Source organism: Phoca vitulina, unplaced genomic scaffold, assembly GCF_004348235.1.
Source record: "Phoca vitulina isolate PV1807 unplaced genomic scaffold, GSC_HSeal_1.0 scaffold8, whole genome shotgun sequence".
Taxonomy (NCBI): Eukaryota; Metazoa; Chordata; class Mammalia; order Carnivora; family Phocidae; genus Phoca; species Phoca vitulina.
In genome coordinates this window covers 15,614,649-15,637,980 of record NW_022589711.1, presented here as the reverse complement: position 1 = coordinate 15,637,980, position 23,332 = coordinate 15,614,649, and the positions used below count along the sequence as shown (strand labels likewise).

The following is a 23,332-nucleotide window of genomic DNA, read 5'->3' as shown; positions in this document are numbered from 1 at the left end:
GAGGAATTAATAAAGCTGAATTATCCAAAGAAAGGAATTGGGAACCAAGTCTTTTATGATTTTGTAATTTATATAAATATTATTTATATAAATTGAGAAAAGAGAGAGCATATTGTATATTTATTCTTATTAGACATGGAATCAGTTGATTTGATCTCTGATTCAAAATATATTTCTTGGGGCATCTGGCTGGCTCAGTCATAGAGCATGTGATTCTTGATCTTGGGGTCATGAGTTCAAGCCCCATGTTGGGCATAGAGCTTACATAATAAAAAGATATATATATAAATGTATTTCTTTTCTTTTAATTTTCTTTCTTTTTTTTTTTTTTTTTACTTTTTATTTTTAGCTTACATAATCTAAAAATCATTCTTTCATTTCCTTTCTGGGAACTGAGAAGACAGTGAATTTGTCTTTATTGGGAAAGAAGAGAACAAGAGATTGGAAGAAAAACTGAAGTTGTATAGTGGAAAGAACTTTAATTGCAATTAGATTTGGGTTCAAATCCCAGCTATATGACTAAGTAGTGGTATAGATTTGGCACAGCACTTAGCTTCTCTGAACTTGAATTTTTTCACCTTGAGAATATGAATAATATATCTAAAGCACATTGTTGTTTAGGGGATTAGAGTGTATTTACTAAAGGACATAGTTAGCAATCTTTATTTGACTCATAACAATGTCTTAAGGTAATGTTTATTGAATAAATGAATGACTATATAGTATTTTTACCTGAAGAACCATCAAAAATATGGAAAATAACAACATGGAACTACTGAGCAAGAAATGGATATTTAGCACTACAAGAGAATTTCAAGCATTAGACTCAAAAATATCTGAACATCTTAAATGTGGGCAAAGATCTCTGTATGGTAAAATCCTACTCAATTTATTTTCCCTCTATCCAGTTAAAATTGTCTCTAGTGATCTTTAGAAATTAGGGTGGGTAGCTATAAAGAATATAAAAACAAAATCCATACATTTTGATTAATGTAGGTATAACTTGGCATTTACAGCCACTAACATTATGGGACTTTATATATAGTTTTCTCCCAGACACTTTACTTTTTGGAATTCTTTATAAACAAGAATGCAATGTCTCTTATAATCCCTTGATTTTGTTATTTCCTTTTTTTTTTTTTTGATTTTGCTATTTCTTTAAATAAGACACTTCTTTCAATGCATGAGGTATATAATGTCAAAATATATCTTGCATCATTGAAAATTGAGGGGTTTTCTTTTTTTTTTTTAATTTTTATTTATTTTTTGACAGAGAGCGAGACAGCAAGAGAGGGAACACAAGCAGGGGGAGTGGGAGAGGGAGAAGCAGGCTTCCTGCGGAGCAGGGAGCCCGATGTGGGGCTCGATCCCAGGACCCGGGGATCATGACCTGAGCCGAAGGCAGACGCTTAACGACTGAGCCACCCAGGCGCCCTGAGGGGTTTTCTTAAATGTTTCAGAGTTCCGGTGGTGATTTCCTTTAGGACTTCTGTATGGAATTTTTTTCTTTAACACAGGAACATGTGAGGGACTTTGTCAAAGACTGATGTGATATAGATCATGAATTGTCCAGGCACTTTTCTCTACATCCTTAAAATATTGCCATTTCACAACCTTGCAGATTAGTGTGGAAAAAACAAAAAATTAAACCTATAGAATGTAGTTATTTTGTCAAAAGGTCTATATATATGTGTGTGTATATATATATGTGCCTTGTATATATATATATATGCACACATATATGTAAGATTCTTACATATATTATATACACACACACACATATATATGTAAGATTCTTAAAGATTAATGATGGAGAGTTGTACCAGAGATTAATGATGGAGAATTATAATTAAATGTTATATATATTTAAATATTATATATAAATGTAATATATATATATACACACACAGAACACATAACAATAGATATATATATTATATACATATAAAATTCTCCATCATTAATCTTTGGTCCAATTTTCCATTATTAATCTTTAAGTATCTCACCCTTCTTTACATATTTGTATTCAGGATTCAGTACAATAAGTTGGCATTTTAATTACAATTGACATCTTTTAAAAGTTGTCTTCCTTCAGTAACATTTTCAGTCTTAAAAAAGTTCATTATTGGGGCGCTTGTGTGGCTCTGTCTGTTGAACATCAGACTCTTGGTTTTGGCTCAGGTCATGAGCTCAGGGTTCTGAGATGGAGTCAAGTCAGATTCCTCGCTCAGCAGGGAGTCTGCTTGAGAATCTCTCCCTTGGCCCCTCTCCCCACTTGTGTGTGTACTCTCTCCAACCCCCCTCTCTCAAATAAATAATCTTTAAAAAATTTCATTATCAAAAAATTATTTGAAAAGAAGAAGGATGTATGAAGACAGAAATCACAACTCCTTGGAATATTAATTTTTTTTAATATTAGATTTTATTATCTCCAAAGTAAGACAGTCTATTGTTTTTCATCCTGTCCTTTTTTCCTGAAGGGGTTAGAGATTGGTTTGGGACAGATATTGTATTAAAATCTCAACCAATGCATAAGGTGGGCAACTGAGATACAGATGGAGTATAATGAGGGGTCTTTAAATAGGGAAATAATGGTGAATGATGACATTTTTTTCCATATTCATCTGTATATATCTAAACTCTGTAAAAATCGTTAGAAATGTATTATCTTTCCTATCAGGATAAAGTATGTTCTGCTTGAAAAAAAGGAGCCATGTAGGTATTTATTTTTAATTGTTATTTCTAGAATAGATGTGTATATGCATATAGAATATGCGGATAAAAGGCGAATAAATGTAGGTATTACCTTACTAGCTAAAATGTTTCTTTCAGGTATGTATATGAATCTCATCTATAGATCTCCCCTATTTGATACTATTTACTCTATTAGCATGGAAAATTAAGAATTGACTGCAGGGAAATGTCTAGAAATAATGTTGGTCTACACAATGCTTAGCCCACTCCCCTCTAATCATTTACATGTACAATAGCTAAAACACCACTTTCAACATGGTATTTTTTGCTCTTCCTTGTAACTATTGTTGAAGATGAAATTAGATCATCAGAAGCTAGTGGTCTGTGAAGGACACAATGCTTCTCTATCACCATCGAACAATAGTTAGTGATGTATAACCCAGAGCCTTGAAACTGAAAAGTTTTAAGAGCTCTAGTCATACACAAAACTCAGGTGATAATAGCTTTAGTAATTGCTAAAATTATTAAAAAGACATCTCTGCTATGAGGCCATAAAAATGTACCCAAATTAATTTTTGTGGATAATTCATCAGTGCTTTTTTAGTTCAGTTATTTCTTCAACGTTGTAGCCTACACATCCCCCAAGATATGAATGAGGGGAACACATGATTCCACCTCTCATCATGCTTTTGAGAAGGTCATGTTATCAATTTCGGGTAGTTTCTAACTGCAGATTCCTGATTTTCAAATGTATCCTGTGTAATTATGTGGTATTCATACGCATGTAGCAGGAAACTTAAGGACATGATAGTGAACTGGTATATCACTACATTCATTTTAGTCTCACTCCTTTCTGGTTCAAGTCACAGGGCTGAAAATAGACTGAGCAGCATAGCATATATACATAATGCTGACCTTAGAAATATATATATAGTATGAAAGTACTCCAGAAATACAGTTAGTATGAAAGCACTCCTTACTATATCAGTTTTTCTCTAATTCTTACAGCATCTAGGAATTTAATTAAGCCTCTCAGGAAAGACATATTTATTGATTCCTTATTATGTTCCAGGGACTATCCCGGGAGCTAATGATATAATTGTGAATAAACGTGGTCAATGCCCAAGAACCTTACGATTTTGATTTAAGTCCCCAAGCAATAAACAGGCAATCACAAAATAGTGTCTTAACACTGTGGAAACACATAGTAAGGGTGATTTATCCAGCCTTGGAATTATTTATTTCTAAGTAAAATTCTGTAGCCCAGGAGAATGTATCCTATTTTTTTTTTTTTGCATACTTCCTGTATATTACTCCAGTGCCTGATAGGTGCAAAATAAATATTTATGGAACTGAAATAATAACATTAGACATTTTGCTTATGTGTTGGTTCGCAAGAAACAAATGCACAAGTACATTTAAAGTATTTTACATTTCTGTAAGTTGTTATTCAATAGAAAAACCCACTCTAAAATTAACATGTTATTAAATGTATTTCATCAGAGGGTGCATGAATATAAAAATATATGGATATAACACAATTTTGATATTATGTATCAAAATCATCCATCATTAACAGAACATGTCAATTTATGATATATTATGATATTCTCCTTGTTATGGAATGTGTTTCCTTTGAGAAATAAGTTGAACATGCATGTCAGAATACTATGTAAGGAAAAGCCAGTGACGTAGCTAAGCTAGCTGTAATAATTTTAACTCTAGTTAATCCACTCTTTATTTCCAATGAGAGCACTGGTAGAAGATTAAAACTATTATTCTCCATATTCCAATCATTATACCTGCTAATTGGTAAAAATTTAAGATTCGGTTATAAATAAAAAGAAAGGTAGTAAAATGAAAGATTGATATGAAATAATACAGTGAGAATATTAATTCTTCTAAGAATTATATCTATTCACAGAGTGACAGATATATACAATTCTAGTGGTGGTATTTGTTATTGAAGTTTTTCTTTTTTTTTTAAACTAGCATTTTTAAGGCATTTAAAGCAAGTGCTACTATTAAATTAGTTTATTTATTTTTGTCTGAATTAGCCATTATACAAGTACTTAGAGTTTTATTTATACAATATGGTGACATCTCCCCTGTGGTTAAAATTTTTCTGATAAAAGCCTTAGAACTTTCTCCTTTCAAAGATTATAAATGAAAAATTACCACAAATAACAAGCCTAACAAAACAACATTCTGACTGTATTGTCATATTTATTATAAAACACTTGGTTCACTGCATTTTGGCATTTTATACAACTGGTTCTGACAGTGATTAACATGGTTTGGGCTTCTGCAGTTTCACCCAAGAGAAATAAAACACCAAAATCTCCGCAGGTGTGTAATGGGCCAGAGATTTACAATCTGTTCTGCAAAGTCAGACTTCAAAGACTTGAAAAAAATTCTAAAGTTGGCAATGCCTCTATCATCACTATTATTTAAGGTATTTTCCATATTTCAAAAGGAACTGTGTGGCTAATTGCAAAGATTTCATCTCCAATTTGACTTCCATGCAAGTCTCTTCAGAAGACAAATTTCATTATACATTTGCACATTCCAGGTGAACAGACAGCCCCTATATGAAGCCGCAAACTAAATAATTAAGTATTTACTTGTACTTCCAAGGAGACTTCACTTACTTGAAGTATGTTGCACCATTTAACTGATGCTAAGGAGGAGTTGGGAAGTGCTGAGGTAATTACCAAATGACAATCAGGCAGGAGCACCTGGGCTGTGACAGCCCCAGGACAAGTGCCCATAATTGCTTCCATGATTGCTTGGTGTGCACCTAATATTAAACTTACCCAATTAGGGTCAGAATGCACATGATCATTTCAATTATAGGAATGTTCATCTTCCTGAGAGCTGCTCACAGAGGAAAAAGTTCAAATAGTGCTACTTAAATTTTTAAAATGTAAGAGTTTACCCATTTTAGTGGATAATCAGGTCTACATGTGTGCTTGACCTGAGTACAAATTGTTCCACCTGTTAGAAGAATTTTCCACTTAATGTATTTTCAAATATCATCACTGTAGCTTACCATTCCATGAGTAAACAACTAGTAAACAGTATAAAGGAATATCAGTTTAATGATATGTCCCTCAGAAAATCAGTAGTGGATTACTTTCTTTAAACTTTCTGTTCATAAATTTCGATGAAAGCACCCAGTAATCTCTGTCAACCAAGGCTATTACTAACAGAAATGAAATAAATTGAATAATAGGCCAATATTTTTAGTCAATTTAACCACCAAAGGTTTTGATTGCTATGATATTTTGCCTGAAGTATAGTTCCCTTTACTTCAAATACATTTGTTGAAAATTGTCAAGGTCATAGATGCACACATTAACTGTATCAGTCAAGGTAGCAAAGAGAACAGCCTTCCCCCATTATAGCAGATTGCAGCCTTCGTTCCAACACTTATCATCACTTTATCAACCTTGCTTAAAAGAGGGAATAATCTGGAAAGAAAGAAAAAAAAAGCCCTCCTAATTCTTGATTCACAAAGTAGCCTAGTACTAAGTATATATTATATATATATTTTATACATCATATATAATATAATCTGAATACATATTCACATATATGAATATAAATTATATATTATCTGAAAACCATCACAATACTGCACGTTTTAAAGATTTGATATTTTTAGGATATGGATAAGAATAAAATATTCACTTATTGAAACTATTTCTTAAAAACATAAACAAAATATCTAATTGCAAATGTGCTACCAAAGTTCTTAGTAGTGTGTAAAAAATAGCATTCTGTGATTTTCCGGTTTTAAAATCCTACACTTAATTCTCTTTCCATTCTTTGAGGTTTTTGTAGTAGGAACAAGCATACAATCCAGAACAAGTATCAGAACCACAAGGGTATGTTGCTCGACTTAGTTTCCTGACTGAAGTTATTGCATTGTATCTGCCAGGATGCTTTAGCAAGTTTCAATCAATAATGTTAACCTGAAGCCAGCATTGACCTAACTGAACTTGAACTTGCTGTAACATTTTATTACAAAGATTGGAGGCTGTAATAATTCATTGTTTTAAAATAAAAAATAGAACCTTTTAGATTTATATAAAAGCCATAATTTATGTAGTGATGTTAATTTCGAGGGAACGATGTGCTTTAATCTCTCATTCTGCTTGCCATTTTGTGACAGAAATGCTGAAGCCATCTGAAGGTTACAAACAATGTTCACTAATAACGAGCTCTTATGTCCTTGTAGGTTTCACTTTGATGGATATCCATAGTGTTTCCCCATGACATAATTCTACTGAGGAAAAACACATCTTGAAAATACAGTTTGTGCTTTCACCTTCAAATATAACCAGTATGATTTTTAAAATAAACTAAAAATGAGAAATAAGTACACATTTTTGTCATAGTCCTGTGATAATTTTTATTATAGGCACTGCTAGATTTAATTGCTAAAAACAAGCTTGCTATAGAAAGAAGAGTTGATAATAGTGGAGTGCCTTCTACGGATTATACTATTATTTAAAATCCATCCATTTCTTCACAAAACAGGTATTACCTTTCTAATGAGACATATACAATACATGTTTTCCTCTGGAAAAAAAAAAGTTATTACTTTTAACAAAGCCTTATCATAAACAAGTCTCCATGTTTCAATGTCCATTTTGGTGGAGTGTTTATTTTATTTTGTTTTAATTTTTTTTAAGATTTAATTTATTTAATTTAGAGATGGGAGTGGGGGGAGAGAGAGGGAGGGACGTCTAACCAGCTGAGCCACCCAGGAGCCCCTTGGTAGAGTGTTTATAGCTAAGCACCAGTACCCTTTACCATTTTCTCACATTACCTATTGGTTCATATTATAATCATTCAGGCAATGTGGAATGAAAATAACCAAAGACACACATGTAAGGTCTCTTTCAAATGCTTCACTATCCACATAAAAATAGGGTATCAAAGTATCACAGTCCTTTACATGAAAAATAATAGAAAACCATATGTTGAGATGTTCATGCTTTGTATAAACTGGGTTTTCAGTCAACACTCCTGAGCTGTTAGCATTGGTTACACAAAGAAGCTTAGTGTTTGGGGACTTTAATTCCAATACTGTTCAACATGAAATGTTATCAATTGAATCCACAGGTGTTTTAATCGGAAGTTAATATTCCATTTGCGTTACACTTTGTTTCCATGGGCTTTCTCACAGATTTCAATATAAAAATGACCTCACTGGTTTACCTCTAACAGATGTCTATTTCAGTAAATTATGCATGTTAGCTATCTTTCTCGATACATACACACTCTGAAATGACCTTACATAAAGCTCTATACAAAGAGGATTAAATTTGGAAATTGTGTGTGAGATGATCACAGAAACCCATTATTCGTTTAACAAGTTTGTGTCTACGTCCTGTGCAGTGCTGTTTAACCCTGGGATTCCATGAACAAAATACAGGCCTCGGCGAGACTTTGAGTACTCAGGCAGAAAACAGCTATTGTAACTCTCATATACAAATTTAGACTTTATCCATGACACCATGTCAGCATAAATGATTTACTGAAAATATACAATGAACTCAATAGAGATGTCTTGAGAATCTTCACATGAAAAACTTACACTCCTTATAGATACCAGTGTATGAATTTTGATATGCCCTTAACTATGCATTTATTTCTACATTGTAAAACAATCATCTCAATGTTAGTGAAAATAAGATACTAGATAATTCATAACTGCATAAAACTCTGAAATACGTAGGAAGCATCTTTAAACACATATGATGTAAACAAACCGGTTAAAGTTCCAGTTCACATTTAAAAAAAAAAAAATGTGAGAATTGAAACTTCCCTTTTTTTCCCTCCCCAAGAATGTGCATCTCATTATGTAAAGAATTTTAATACTGATTTATAGGTGAACATATAGAGAAGTTATCAAGGACAGTCTTTCATTAGGTTTTTGAAAAGTAGTTTCTAAATATATGCATGTCACTTTAATGAAAAGAGTGATGATAGTAATTTCTAAATGACCTACAGATGTGTTTACACAGCACCTGCCTATCTCTATTGGACAAATCTTCCATTTAACTTCACATATATCAAATGGGGGAGTGTGGGCAATTGCAGATACAGTTATTTGATATTCATATGAAGAAATCCAGGAATTTCTTCAAAAAGAATGTTTTTGATAAGTGAAATTTGGGGACTATCTTGAATGGTAGGAGGCATCCTCTCTGATTCCAAATGATAGTATCTGAAAAGTAGAAGTGTGTGGAGACGCTCCACCTGCTTCAGCAAACCTGCAGCTTCCCCTGTGCTGGAAAACATCTGTCTTTAAGACAGTGAGATGTAATTACTGCGGGAGATCTGAGCTATTCCATATGCCTGATCTCATTGGGCAGGCCCTATAATTTGCTGGAGGTCCAAGCAAAAGTTGTATGGGCTTCATTGTTTTTGAAAAGCATTCCCAAAGCTGATGCTACCTCAAATCCCAGTCAGAACTGTTGGTAATAAAAAAAAATTATACCTAAGGGCCTTTTTCCTGATAACTGAAATCCACTCTTTTTACCATCAGGGGAAAAAAAAAAAGTTACTTCCCTTTAAAACATGATACATATGTTCTCACTTCCTAAAGTCATGTGGTAGAAATGGCTAGCTAGTCCTCAAATATTTACAGGCAAGAGTTTTGGCAGAAGTAGCTTCCCAGACAGTGACTATAGTTCCTTGTGCCACTTACATCCAGTCTTGGCCTTATAACTAATGTGGGTTTTTAAAGAAGTGGTAGGTCTCCCACCCTCGATCTTTTCAAATCCTTTCTGCTGACTAGAAGCAGATTCCAAGACCCTGTGCAATGGTGCAGCTGCTAGCTGGAAGGAAGTTGGGTCCTGGATGATGGAAAGCCACCCTCTGACATGCAACACTCATGTTGGACTCAGGTGATGGAGGAATAAGCTTCTATTCTGCGAAACTACTTTAATTGGGAGATTCTTTGCTCTACCTGCAAGTGGTATTCTCAGAATGTCAGGACCATCATTATGCTTGGCAATTATGGATCCGAAAATCCATTCAATAACCATTCAGTACTTGCTACAGACCAGGAACTATGCCAGTCCCTTGGAATAAAAGATGGCTATGACACAAGTTTTTTCTTAAGCCCAAACAAGAAAGAGATGGAAAAAAAAAAAAAAAATGCAGAAGTATAAATGATATAGTGTGTCCTGGGAGGAGTGGAGGGTAGAACTGTAGGTGGCAGTATGAGCCAAGGCAATGAGTGAGAAATTGTAGCTCAGGATGTTGTACTGCAGATGGTTTTCTGTAGCTATTGGCTGCTGTTGAAGCACGGGAATGGCTTGATATCTCTACAACAGTGAACAATGGTATCAAGAGAACAAGTCTAGACTTGGGAAGACCAGTTAGTGGTCAGTACTCTTGTAATGCTCCATGGAAATGCAATTATGGCTTGCTGCAGGGTCGTGGTGATAGGTGTGATTAATTGGATTAATTGGGTTGGCAGAGAAGGTGAGACAAATTGAGCTTACTCTAAATGGTTGTACCAAAAGTTAAATATTCAAGGAAAGGCCAATTTAGAAGAAAATACGGTTAATTCAGTTTTTATCATATTAAATTTCAACCGTCCATTAGCTATGGAAGTTGTGATGACTAACCAGCAGTTGAATACATGAATCCGAAGATCAAAAATAAGTCTGACCTGAAAAGCAAATCTGATTTATGGAAGTCAGCTTTTGTGATTTTGTTTAGTTTTACATTCACAGCTGTGTTATGAATGTTGGTATTGGCAAAGACACTACCTTTTAGTATAATAGATGGATCATATATTTTATTTTTTTTCATTTTTAATCATATACATTTTATTATTTTAAATTTAAAAAAAAATCTTTAAATATATATTTGAACATTATAATTTAACTGGTAATTACTTTAACAATCTTCCAAAAGAACTTTTGTAATTGATACTCTAATTTGGGTTAAATGAATCACTACTCAGTTTTAACTTCTGAAATGTTTTCCAAACAGGACTTTGCTCACTGATGTAAGCCTCAGTTGTTATCATTCTATAGCAAATGCTGTCTGTGTATGGTTTGGAGACAGTCTTAGCTATAGTGCACATACGATTAATAGCATTTACTGTGTTGTGTACTGGAAGTATCTGTAAATTACTACCCAGGAATCTCTGCTGAATCCTGAACATCAGTTTCCATTCCCCAGGTCCATGGAGGGCAGCAGACAGAACCAAAAAACTCTTTTGGTGAATATTAATAAACTTCTCAATTTTGTCTAGAAATATTTCTTCAGCTGACATAGAGCATTCTTTAGCATCCATCAATAAAAATGCAAGTCCTTAAGAGATGAGCTAATAATAATAGTGGTTGTCCATTTTATTTTTTCTTTTCTGTCATTTTCAGCCATCTGTCTGTCTCTGGATCAACCCAGGTTCTAATGGTGCTTCTAATCAGATCAGCGGGTCCCTGGGGCCACATAGCCTCCCAAAATTCCAGAACGTTCCCCAAGTAGCCAGAAGCGATGGGTCATATATTTTAAAATGTATTTTATACTTGGTATTTTATTAGGTAAATAAAGTAGATGGGTCATTAGTATTTAAATTCCTAAGCTTTGTCAGAAATACATAAAGCTTTCTATGTTCTGCTTACTAAGGGTTCTCTATGCTATCTTTAGTAATAATCTTTAATCTGCTTAATATATCAAAATCGATTGTATTCTAGAAATCGAGAGAAATTCTACTTGATATTTTCAAAAACAAATTGTTCTGTGTTTATCTTTTTATGTATATATTTACTTTTTAAATGTAATTTTGCATACAATATAACAATTACATTATTGTAGCCTTGGATACAATGGCATCATTGGAAAACTGAGTTTAAATGTTTTACTAGAGAGTTGCTGATATGATTCTCTAAATAGGCTTTGATGATCTTCCTGACAGAATATTATTTACACTTAAATATAGCAATTTAGTTTAATTTTAAAAGGAAATTTTTGTTTTCATAGACTTGGGATCACATTTTTTTGCCTCACTTTCAATATGCCAGGCACAATGGACAAATCTACGACTCCAATAAAGTATTGTTCTCTCAATTTGTTTACTGTCTATCAGTGGAGTTAAGAGAATATTAGTCTCCCTCTTTCCTCATCAAAAATCCATGACCACATTCGCCTGGAATAAAGAGAATCAGAGGGAGAATTGGTAGTTCTGATCTGAGAAAAGAGGGCTTTGTTGTCAGGATTATGTCCGGGGTATCCTAGACCCCGCACTATCTCATTAGGAAGAATTCCATTCACTGACTCATAATTGGGCCAGAGACTGTGCTCTAGAACACATCTTAGTGTATCTGATTTCCAAGAGGCTTAGCCCTTAATTCATTTACATTCCATGCACAGTGCCCCAGCCCCTTGTCATCACTTTGCTTGTCCCACATCAGAGGACTTTTTGATAAAATTGCTCCGTCTAGCTTTAAAGATGCAACACAAAGCCATACTGAGAATGCTTTTCCATGGGCTTGTATTACTTTGAGAATCTCAACAAAGGGATAATAAGAATAGACAGAGATTAATCCATTTCTTTTAGAAATGCTGCCTTTTAGTCCCAGGGAAATATGTTCATTTGCATAGTTGAAATATAGCAGACTGAGTTCCTTAGCCCCTTCTACCCTTCTCAGTCAAGCCTAACACCCATGAATCACTGGCGAGTGTAATGAGGCTGTAAAAGAAGACATCCTGGTGGAGAGATTGTGCCAGATCCCTTAGGACTCTTAAGACAATGATTTATATTTGTTTGAATTTACACAACACCGTTGTCACATTATAAAGTGTTTCAGGAATGACCAACTGCTAACCTGCAGCTTGATTTTGCACAATTTCCCATTAAGTGCAACCCAGTATCTCCAAACTTCTTTCTTATTTGCATCTCCAATTTTTCGTTGAAATCAATGTTCAGTCAGTCATGCGCTAAAAGAGCCTATCAGTCTTAAGTTCTCCATTTCTGTAGTGCACATATATTATACTCTTAATTTACAATTAACAGTATTCAGTGAATATGTCTTCATAATGAGTATTTCTTGTGGATGTAACATATAAACAGCTTTTCTAAGATTGGTGCTCAATTTTTCCCAAATTTGTAATCAATTTTATTGGCTATGCAATTTCTTTCCTTTGGTCAATCACTCTTTAAATTGGCTAGCTTAAAGCATCGCAGCAAATGATTTTCAGAAATCATTAGGCACATGAAAATGCATATTCAGCTCATGCAGTTTTAATTGATCCCACTCACACCTACCAATGGCACTCTTAGACAATCTGCCTACTTTGCTTCTCTTTATTTCATTAAACTCTGAGTTTACAATCTACTTGTAAATATCTTTTTCATGGATCTGTGTTATATTATTTCTTTTTTTTTTTTTTTTTTTTTTTGGTGTCCTTGGGTGGGCTCAAATACATTAGTTCTTCATAAAGGATTGCTATGACGCCCTGCTGTTAATAAGACTGGCCATGGTTTAGCCAAGAAGTTCACCTCTAGAAAGCCAAACTCAGAATCGCTTATAATGGTTCTCAACCGGGGATGAGTCTGTTCTTGAGGGGACATTTGGCCATGTTTGCAGATGGTTTTGATTGCTACAACTTGGGGAGGGGATGTTACTGGCATCCAGTGAGTAGAGGTCAGGGATTCTGCTACACATTCTACAATGGATAGGTCAGTCTTCCACGGCGAACAATAATCCATTTGAAAATGTCAATAGTGTTAAGATGAGATAGCCTCGCCTATAAAATGTCTTATAAAATACATTTGAATGAAATGAAGGCTGGCTATAGAACCTACTGTGAGGTCAGAGAAATCTGACAGCTGGGTTTTGGAATTTCAGCAAATCATTTTTTCCCTGAGTTTGGCTGTGATTTCTATAATTTGCTGAGAGTGATGGAGAGTGTTGACAAACCATCTTTAAAATTAAGCCAATAATGACTATATCCCTCTTACTTTTAGGGTTTTTTTCCATATATGTTGAAAGGTCTATGGAAAATAAATTAAAATATTTTAATTGAAAAAAACTAGAATAACAAAATTCATATTTAAAATTACCTCAATGCAAACATAAGATCTTAAAAACACCTTTCCAATAACCTCATTAATCATAGAAAAACTTGTGCTAACTAATCCCTATATGTTTATGCTGGCAGAGAGTGGAAAGTCAACAATATCATTATTCCTCTGATTCAATTTATCTTTAAATCAATTTTTCTCGGCAAAGCCATTCACAAATTTTCCAACACTTCAGCTTAGTTTTGTATTTATAAATAATCATTTTCTGCTACTGCATCAAAGACCCCTTTCAGAGACTTCACAAAGTAGCAGGAATGGAGTATAGCAGTTGTAAAATGAAAACTAAATGCAAATGGAAAATTGAGTAGAACATTTAAGTCATGGCATTTGAGCATTCCTAGTTGTACTGTTTTTATCTGTGCCCCAGAGATTGTTATTGTGTCTTGCAAAAGAATACTGTATATATAATTCTCCTTCCCATACCTGTGACCTACTGAAAATCAAGAACATTTTGTGAAATACAAGCTTACATCTTTTCAAAATACAAATCTCATATTATTCCTCTACTTAAAATCTTTCATTGGCTTCCAATTATCAAAACACCAGTCCTTCACAGGCCTGCAGATTCTGCATGGACTGGCTCCAGACTACATCTCCAACCTCTCTTCACTTTCTCCTGGAGCCAGATCTGTCTACCAGCCACCCTGATGTTTTTGCCATTGCTTGGAGGTGCCCTGCCCCATCCCATCATAGCTCTTCTTTCTATACTATTCCTTAGTCATTTTTTCCTTTATGTTTTTTTTTTTTTCCATACTAACACAAATCATTCCTCAAGGTTGATTGTAGAATTCAACTGTTTGTATAAGAACACATCCCCAAACACTGTAGTTAAATTATACTAACAGAAACTAGTCCAACTTGTGATAATCAGGAATCTACCTACATAGAAAGCCAGAGTGACTTCTTTGACTGTAGCAAAAGAACGAGTTGTCTCTGTCTCTGTCTCTCTCTCTATCTCTCTGTTAGGTATTCTGTATAAAAGGACATATATTTAAAACCCACACATGCACACAAAAACATGCACAAACATTTATTTTTGACACTAAAATAGACTATATTTTGATTTGATATATTTTCACATATGAAAATTTCTCTAAAGTTTCATATATGAACCAAGAATTTTCCAAATAGTGGTTGATTTAGCAACTATAAGACAATTCATTATCTCATTATGCCATTCTGCTTAACGATAAAAACTTCTTTTCATTATATCATGGACTTGAATATAAAGAAAGGTATATTTTAAAAGTCAACACATTGAATTCTATAAATCTGTTTTATTCCTGATTCATAATCTCTACTTAGAAAACTCATATTGAAGAGTAAAGAATAATATTTGCATTTACATTTAAAAAAGAAAAATAAGTACATTATAATTATGTAAAATTGTAATTTTTTATAATACACTAATAATCTAACATTTATTGAAACTGAAAGTTAAACATGCTCACTTTTCTCCAAGTTAATATTTTTATTGTAAATTCAAATGGTCAAATTTTCATTATAAAACAAGGATAAGTGATTGCTTAATCCTTTACTAATTTCAAGCGCATTGATTTTGGAAATAGAACTTTAAAAAAAATATTGAGTGGAAAGAAAAAATTAGCAAGCAAGACATCTAATGAATATGCTTTTATCATTGACATAGAAATCAAATTACATGGCAATACTATAACAAAAGAGATTTTGAAATGAGTGCTACTTGGGAAAAAAGATCTAAGGAAAAAGAAACAAAAAAGTTCCTAAATAATGACTCACTATGATAAAATAACTCATTGAAAAAAATCTTTAATTCAAAAAAATCATATATAATTCATTAAACTGAAAAATAAAGCACAACAACATTTCCCTGAAGCTTTAAAGCTATGAGTATTTATATGTGAAGCAAGGAGTAAGGGATAAATTTGGAGGGGCAAGAACAGAGATAAAAGGAAGCATAAAAATTATAGAACCAATTGTCATTTTCATAAAGTTTCCTACATTGCAATTCAGAGCAGGGAAATTGCCTACTTCTGATTCTTTTCAGAAGTGTTCTTTTTTTTTTTTTTTTTTTTTTTTTTTTTTAAATATTTTATTTATTTATTTGAGAGAGAGAGAATGAGAGACAGAGAGCAAGAGAGGGAAGAGGGTCAGAGGGAGAAGCAGACCCCCCGCTGAGCAGGGAGCCCAACATGGGACTCGATCCCGGGACTCCAGGATCATGACCCGAGCCGAAGGCAGTCGCTTAACCAACTGAGCCACCCAGGCGCCCAGAAGTGTTCTAATAGAATGGAATCCTGCTGCGTGTTTCTTTGCAGTTATAAAAGCCACTGACTTCAACTTCCCTAAGGGTAGCCTGAGCTTTGGAATTCTTCTCTTCCGTGAGATATGCTTTTTCTCCTCAATTCTTTAAAGCATAAAAAATTAAACAAAAAATATTCAAATATTATTATCCATAAAAAAAATGATAGACACAACAAATCATTTTATTAGATGATCCCTAAGAATAGATTAGAGGTTACTCTATAGAAAATAAGTGGAATATGTTTATAGTGTTGAGAGATAAATAAGCTTTCAGAAACTCAGGAAAAAAGAATCAGTATAGATTGGCTTGAAAACCTCCCACTTACGGGCTCATTAGTGTTAAATTAAAATTTCTTTAAGGCTTAGCATGACTCTAGGAAAGAGACATACCATGTTGTCTGCCCATTTGAGGAAGAAAAATTCAGCTGTATTAATAATCAGAAACACATGGATGCAGTGGGTCCAGAGAATATAACATCACTTGAAAAGCTAAGATGGATTTGACATGGTCATTCAGTCACTTGAGACAGAAGGTGATTTTCTTTTTAAATCATAAAATTACAAATTTCAAAAAATCATGTAGGTGTTTTAGATGTTGTGGAAACGAAACTGGTATTTTACCCTCCAACCATCGTGTACCTGTACATTACCTTCCAAGGGAAGAAACAAGAAAACAAAACAAGGGCGCCTGGGTGGCTCAGTTGGTTAAGCGACTGCCTTCGGCTCAGGTCATGATCCTGGAGTCCCGGGATCGAGTCCCGCATCGGGCTCCCCTGCTCAGCGGGGAGTCTGCTTCTCCCTCTCCCGCTCCCCCCCTTGTGTTCTCTCTATCTCATTCTCTATCTCATTCTCTCTCTCAAATAAATAAATAAAATCTTAAAAAAAAAACAAGACAAAAAAACCACTACTGAACTCTGAGATAAGCCAAAAATAAATCTAGTCAGTCCTGGCTCCCCAAATAAATGAAACTATGGAGGTCCTTTAAACCTGAATCTCTAATCAAAATCACCTTTATCTCTGACCCTACACTGTGATAACCATACAAGAAATTTGCCATTTTCCACCACTAACATATTAATGTACAATTGTTAACTTAGATAATCTTGCAGTTATTTTCCTGTGTTTTTATTTGGCAAGACAGTTCTACTTATATCAGACTCATGAATAAAAAGAAAACAGGTGAGCTAGGTGAAGGGGATTAAGGGTATACTTACAGTGATGATAACGCATAAAATTATCGAATCACTATATTGTACACCTGAAACATATAGTATTGTATGCTAATTGCACTGGAATTAAAATAAAAATAAAAGTAAATTTTTAAAAAGTAGACTGCTTTTGTTTCCTGTGCTTATCTTTCAGTATTACTTTCACAGGACAAAAGATGACAACACTCAATATGTATAGATTCTATAAAGTTGTTTTGGATGCATCAGAATAACATCATTAGAAGACAAACTATGGTGCCTTCATTATTAACCTTTTAAGAACCATTCAAATTACACAAATAAATATGTGAGTGACATGTACTTTTATACTGAGGGATAAAATGTCATAATTTTATGTCTGCCTTAGGTGTAAAAGTGTTTAAGGAAATAGTCAAATAATTACCATTTTATGTATTTTAGGATATACATATATACATATATGTGCATGCATGTGTGTGTGTGTGTGTGTGTACACAGACAAGACTCAGGTCTTAAAAACCTTTACCTTAGAAGTACATTCCCGTTTTCAGGACTGGATATATTTGCAAGCAGCTGAACAATTCCTGCATTCCCTCAGCCTATGCAGTAAACTTTACATATATGGAAGCTTTTCCAACCCTGTGTGATCCCTGATTAAATTGAGCAGGTGGTTAAATATTCAAAGTCACTTGAGGGACAATACTTTATTCCTTTTACCAGCTTACACCCCTTCAACAATTGAAAGAAGCACCAGCTATTGCTTTAACTATAAATTATGCCTATTTTGAAGTGATATCACTTTGATGACCCTGTTTGACTGAACAGGGTATATGTTAATCTTAAAATATGAAATATTTCCTCCACTGTGGTAAGCAAATCGGCTGGTAGGAATGACTTTCTAAGTTCAATCAAAAATACTTTAACTCACCAAAGATGACTCTTTTACTCAGTTCAATCATGTCGAATTTAGAAATATTTTATTTGAGTAAGCATCTGGAATATGGTTCATCAAATAATCAATAGATTTAATGCACATATGTATCAAATGTTCACATACTCTTCTGAGAAAGGTACTGTGATAAACATGAAAAGGTAGAATCAGCCTATTAAATCAAATACTTGCTCAGCATATCTAAGCTTTACCTTTAAAATAATTTTTTGAGAACATTTTTATCTTGTTCCTTGAAAATATTTCTGTTTGATCATAGCTATAGGTAAAATACTGCCAACATTCTTTCCACACTAACTCATGCTTCAAGTAAATACCCCTTGTTTTAAATTTATTCCTTGTTCCACAGGGGAATATCAACCCATATTTCAAGACTCAATTCAGAAGCCACCTCTTCTCTAAAGCGGGAGAACTGTCTACTCCTCTTTCCCCATTTTCCCTTGTTAAAAACCCCAACCATCTCGTCCCAGACAACACAGCATTTGTCTCCATATTGAATACTATGCGGGGAGGCTATAGACGCGGCTGACTCCTCTCTCCTTACACAGCTTCCGGTATGTATTAAATACACAGTTTTGTTTTTTTTTTTAACTTCTGAGTGAAATAACTGAATAAATGAAAGACAGATAATACTTAGATAAATAATGATGCAGTACTGTTAGGAATGGGGGGAAATAAAAGACCAAGAGGTTTATTGGGAAGGTAACTAGGGAAAAGTACCTGGTGGAAAGATGCAAAAGTACTGGTGGAGGGGGGTTCGGAGGTGAACTAGGAATATCTCAAGGTACACAGGAAAATGGCAATCTTATCAAAATGACTGATAGGATAGTTATTTGATTTTGTGAATATTAGATTTATTTATTTATTTTTAAGATTTTTATTTATTTATTTGACAGAGAGAGACACAGTGAGAGAGGGAACACAAGCAGGGGGAGTAGGAGAGGGAGAAGCAGGCCTCCTGCCGAGCAGGGAGCCCGATGTGGGGCTCGATCCTAGGACCCCGGGACCATGACCTGAGCTGAAGGCAGACGCTCAACGACTGAGCCACCCAGGTGCCCCCGATTTTGTGAATATTAGATTTAAAAGTAGCCTCATTATTAGACATGATAGAAAGTATAAAAGTAACCTCATTATTTGTTATAGTGGAAGGTCCTATCGACATTAAAATAATTTGTGTCACTTTACACTTAAAACAAATTCGAATTCGCATACAAGAGAGGTATGAAAGCACTTACCGTATATTATTTGAGAATCAAAACCTTAAAATCCCATACTTAGTCCAGATACTAAGAATTGAAACCACATTTTACTGTCTACATTAACATGACTCTATGCTATTCCTTTGTCTTCATTGACTTGACTTTATTTTTCTAGAAGTCTCCTGCCCAGGGAAAAGGTTTGATCATTAATTATAGGGACTTTCTGAAAGACCCACCTACTTTTCAATGGAAAACATCAATAGGTAGTTTTTCCTAACATTCTTTGCTTTCCTTGCTTCGAAATTCTCATCTTGCTGTTTTTACCAGGCTGAACTGTTGTCTCATGATCCTAATCTAATCTTAATCCAGATGCCGTTTGGAAAGGCCCACCTTAAATAAAACATTACATTTTCTAAATTCTGACCTTGGCTTCTTCACTCAAGACACTAAGTTTTCTTAGGTTTATGTTCTCCTCTACCAAGGTAAGCAATAAACTCAGCTTTGTCGTCTATTCTCATTAACGGGTTACATTGCTGATATTTGAGGAGTAGTATTTCAACATATTCAACTTAGGTTGTATATTCAAATGGACTTTTGTTTGTCCTCAGTCAACTCAGTCAAAAAAAAAAAAAAAAAAGCAAAACATGAACTAAAGATAGTCCTTCTCAGAAGCTCACAGAAGCATTTCTCTCTCCCACCCCAATGCTGAGTGTAAATCTAGATTGTAGAGAAAGACAGAAAGGGGAAGAGGAGGGAATGAGAAGTGGGAAGCCTTAACTGTAGAAATGAACACCTGGGATAGATATCAGTGAACAATGATACTGTGAAAACTGCAGTCTCTCTATTTAATGTCCTAGTTCCCGCTTTACTGAGGTTGACATGCGAACACATGAAGAAACAGAAGAGATTGGAATAGGTAAGAAATGCCACTTAAAGCAAGAAGACAACTTCATTTCATTTAACTGTTTCATTTATGGTTAAATCTCTGAACCTTGAACCTTAATAAATGCTGAGAGGCTGTGTGAGGAGAAAACAATCTCTGGACTCTTAAGAGAGCAATTGAAATCTCTGAATAGGAGATAAAAGATGCCATTTAGAACAGTGTAGGTAATGATTGCATTAAGAATGTCTTGACAAAGATTTCCAAAACAGAGTATATACTAGGAACTCTGAAAATACAGAATTACCCAGAAAATTCTGATTATGAGAAAGGATATGGAATGACTCTTGTTATCACAGCAAAAATGAGCAGGTGTGTAATAGGCAAGCTTTTTCTCCTTGTATCCTTTGTACCTGAATCAAAACTATTAGTGAAATATACTGAAATACATTGAAAAGAAATAAACTATTTTTTCTTTATGTATCAAATTATACTATTTACAAAGAAATAGAATATTTTAAAGCCTATTTAAAAGATTCTCGGGGTGCCTGGGTGGCTTAGTTGGTTAAGCATCTGTCTTCAACTCAGGTCATGATCCCAGGGTCCTGGGATTGAGCCCTGCATCACGCTCCCTGCTCAGCTGGGAGTCTGCTTCTCCCTCTCCCTCAGCCTGCTTGTTCTCTCTCTCTCTCTCTCTCTCTCTCTCTCTCTCTCTCACTTGATCTCTCTCAAATAAATAAATAAAAACTTTAAAAAAAATAAAAGAAAATAAATATTCTCTTTTGAGTAGAGCTAGTAGCTTTACATGAATTTTTATTTTAATAAGACTTTATCATTTTTTAAGTTTATAGGTGAAACTCTCACCCTTTAACCTCTGATTGCCTAATTCTAACTAGTTTTGCTGGAAAGCAAATGTTTCACAGCTCTCATTCTCATAAAGATTGGATCTTGACCGGCAATTCCAAAAGTAGGATGATCCTCTGAATATGCATTTTTGTTTGTTTATTTTGTCTCACTGTTTTTCTTTTTTAAAGATGCTTGTTGCAAAGCAACTTCGCTACTAAAAGCTGATCTCCCAAGACACTTACATAAATTTCCTGCACTGAGATGTTAGGGTTAATATAATGTGTCACTTGACTGGGCCATAGGATGACCAGATATTTGGTCAAATATTATTCTGAGTATTTCTGTGAGGGTGATTTTGGATGAGATTAACATTTAGACTGAGTGAAGCAAAACTGCCCTTCATAATATGGGTGAGCCTTATCCTAGCAGTTGAAGGCTTGAATATAACAAAAAGGCTAAGAGAATTCTTCCTGCCTAATGACCTTTCAACTAAGACGTAGACTTTTTTTTTTTCCTTTTGACTTGAACTGAAACATCAGCTCTTTCTGGGCCTTGAGCCTGCTGGCTTTTGGACTAGAATTACACCATCAGCTCTCCTGGGTCTCTAGCTTGCTGACTCACCCTGCAGATCGTGGGACTCATCAACCTCCATAATTATGTGAACCAATCCCTTATAAAAAGCTCTTTATCCATTCTATTGGTTCTGTTTCACTAGAAAACTGTAATGAATGCATAAAATCAATGAAAAATTTCATATTTAAGCTGGTTTGCACTGTCTAGTTGTTAATAAAAGTCTGGTTAGTAACAAGTTATTAACCAGAGCTAGCATAGCTGAAGACATAAAGGAAAGCAGATCTCAAGACAGAATGGGACAAAATTGATTATTTCTGATAATAGAAAAAGAGAAAGGGATGGGAATTTTTTGGCAGTTGACATGAGATTGCTGTACAGAATACTGCACATCTGGTGACAACATGATACCTTTGGAGGAGTTTGTGGGATACGGGAAAGAGAAAGAGACCATGTTAGGAGTGACTGAAAGACGGCAAGGATTTATATGAAGTAGGAGCCAATGGAACCTGATGACGACTTTCCCTAGTTTATAATCTGGTCTAGCAACAGCTGGCTTAGAGGTAAGACCCCTGGAAGGAAACTGTCTTGAAGGTGCAGAGGTGCATGTTTTTACATTTACAGTAAAAGATCCTTCTTTGTTTTAGGTTTAGTAACTTCTCTGGACATGGGCTTAGGGGTACAGTCATCAGTGTCCTATGGCATAGGGCGCTCTTAGTATATAATAGTCATTGCAATATAGTATTTAGGAATTTTTTCCTCTAATTTTAAAGTACTAGGAAAATAATAGAGTTGATATCAAGAAATATTTTAGGAAGATTCTGATATTTATAGTCCATGCTTCACTAGCCTTTATTCAACATCTCTTCTTAGTTTTGACAGTATGCTTTTTCCATATGCACACGGGGTCCCAGTGTCTGCTTGTTGAAGCACAGCTTAGTCAAACAGCATGAACTGTAGAATAAAACAATTTTGACTTTTAGTCCTAGCATGGCTACTTTCTCTATGTGTAACATTGGACTATTCATTTTACCTTGTTTTTCAGTCTCTGCATTATAAAAATGTGGGTAATAATATTTTCAAACTTACTGTAAGCTTTAAAGATAGCAGATGAAAATGTTGTAGCGAACAATGCATGTTTATATTACCTTGTTCAGTTTAAAGCTTCCCACGGAGCCCCTCTCCCTATCTGCTCAGTGTCTTGCCTGTTCTGCTCCCCAACTCCCTTCCCTCAAAACTTTCCATCATGTGGGGTGTCTGGGTGGTTCTGTCAGTTAGACATCTGCCTTCAGTCCCACATTGGGCTCCTTGCTCAGGCAGGAACCTGCTTCTCCCTCTGCCTGCCACTCCCCCTGCTTGTGCTCTGTCTCTCTCTGTCTCTCTCTCTGACAAATAAATAAATCAAAAAAACCTTAAAAAAAAAACAAAACAAAAACTTTCCATCATGTGTCATGTTGGCTGACAGCCTTGTTCATTGCTTGGTTACGATGGCTAAAAAATGCTTGCTAAGGTTCTTAATGGCCTAGAATGTATGTTTCTAAATACAATTTTTACATTCCATTTTTAAGAGTTAAATAGATAAACTAATCTGACACAAGCAATGCA

The 23,332-nt window shown here is 34.5% G+C and overlaps 1 protein-coding gene and 1 pseudogene across 3 annotated transcripts in view; both read right to left on the bottom strand.

Moving 5' to 3' along the window:
* The window catches only part of CADM2 (cell adhesion molecule 2), a 1,086,523-nt gene that overhangs the window by 670,834 nt on the left and 392,357 nt on the right, over positions 1–23,332 (bottom strand). The gene's annotated exons all lie outside the window — the stretch shown is intronic.
* On the bottom strand, positions 10,615–15,215 carry LOC116634149 (annotated as a pseudogene).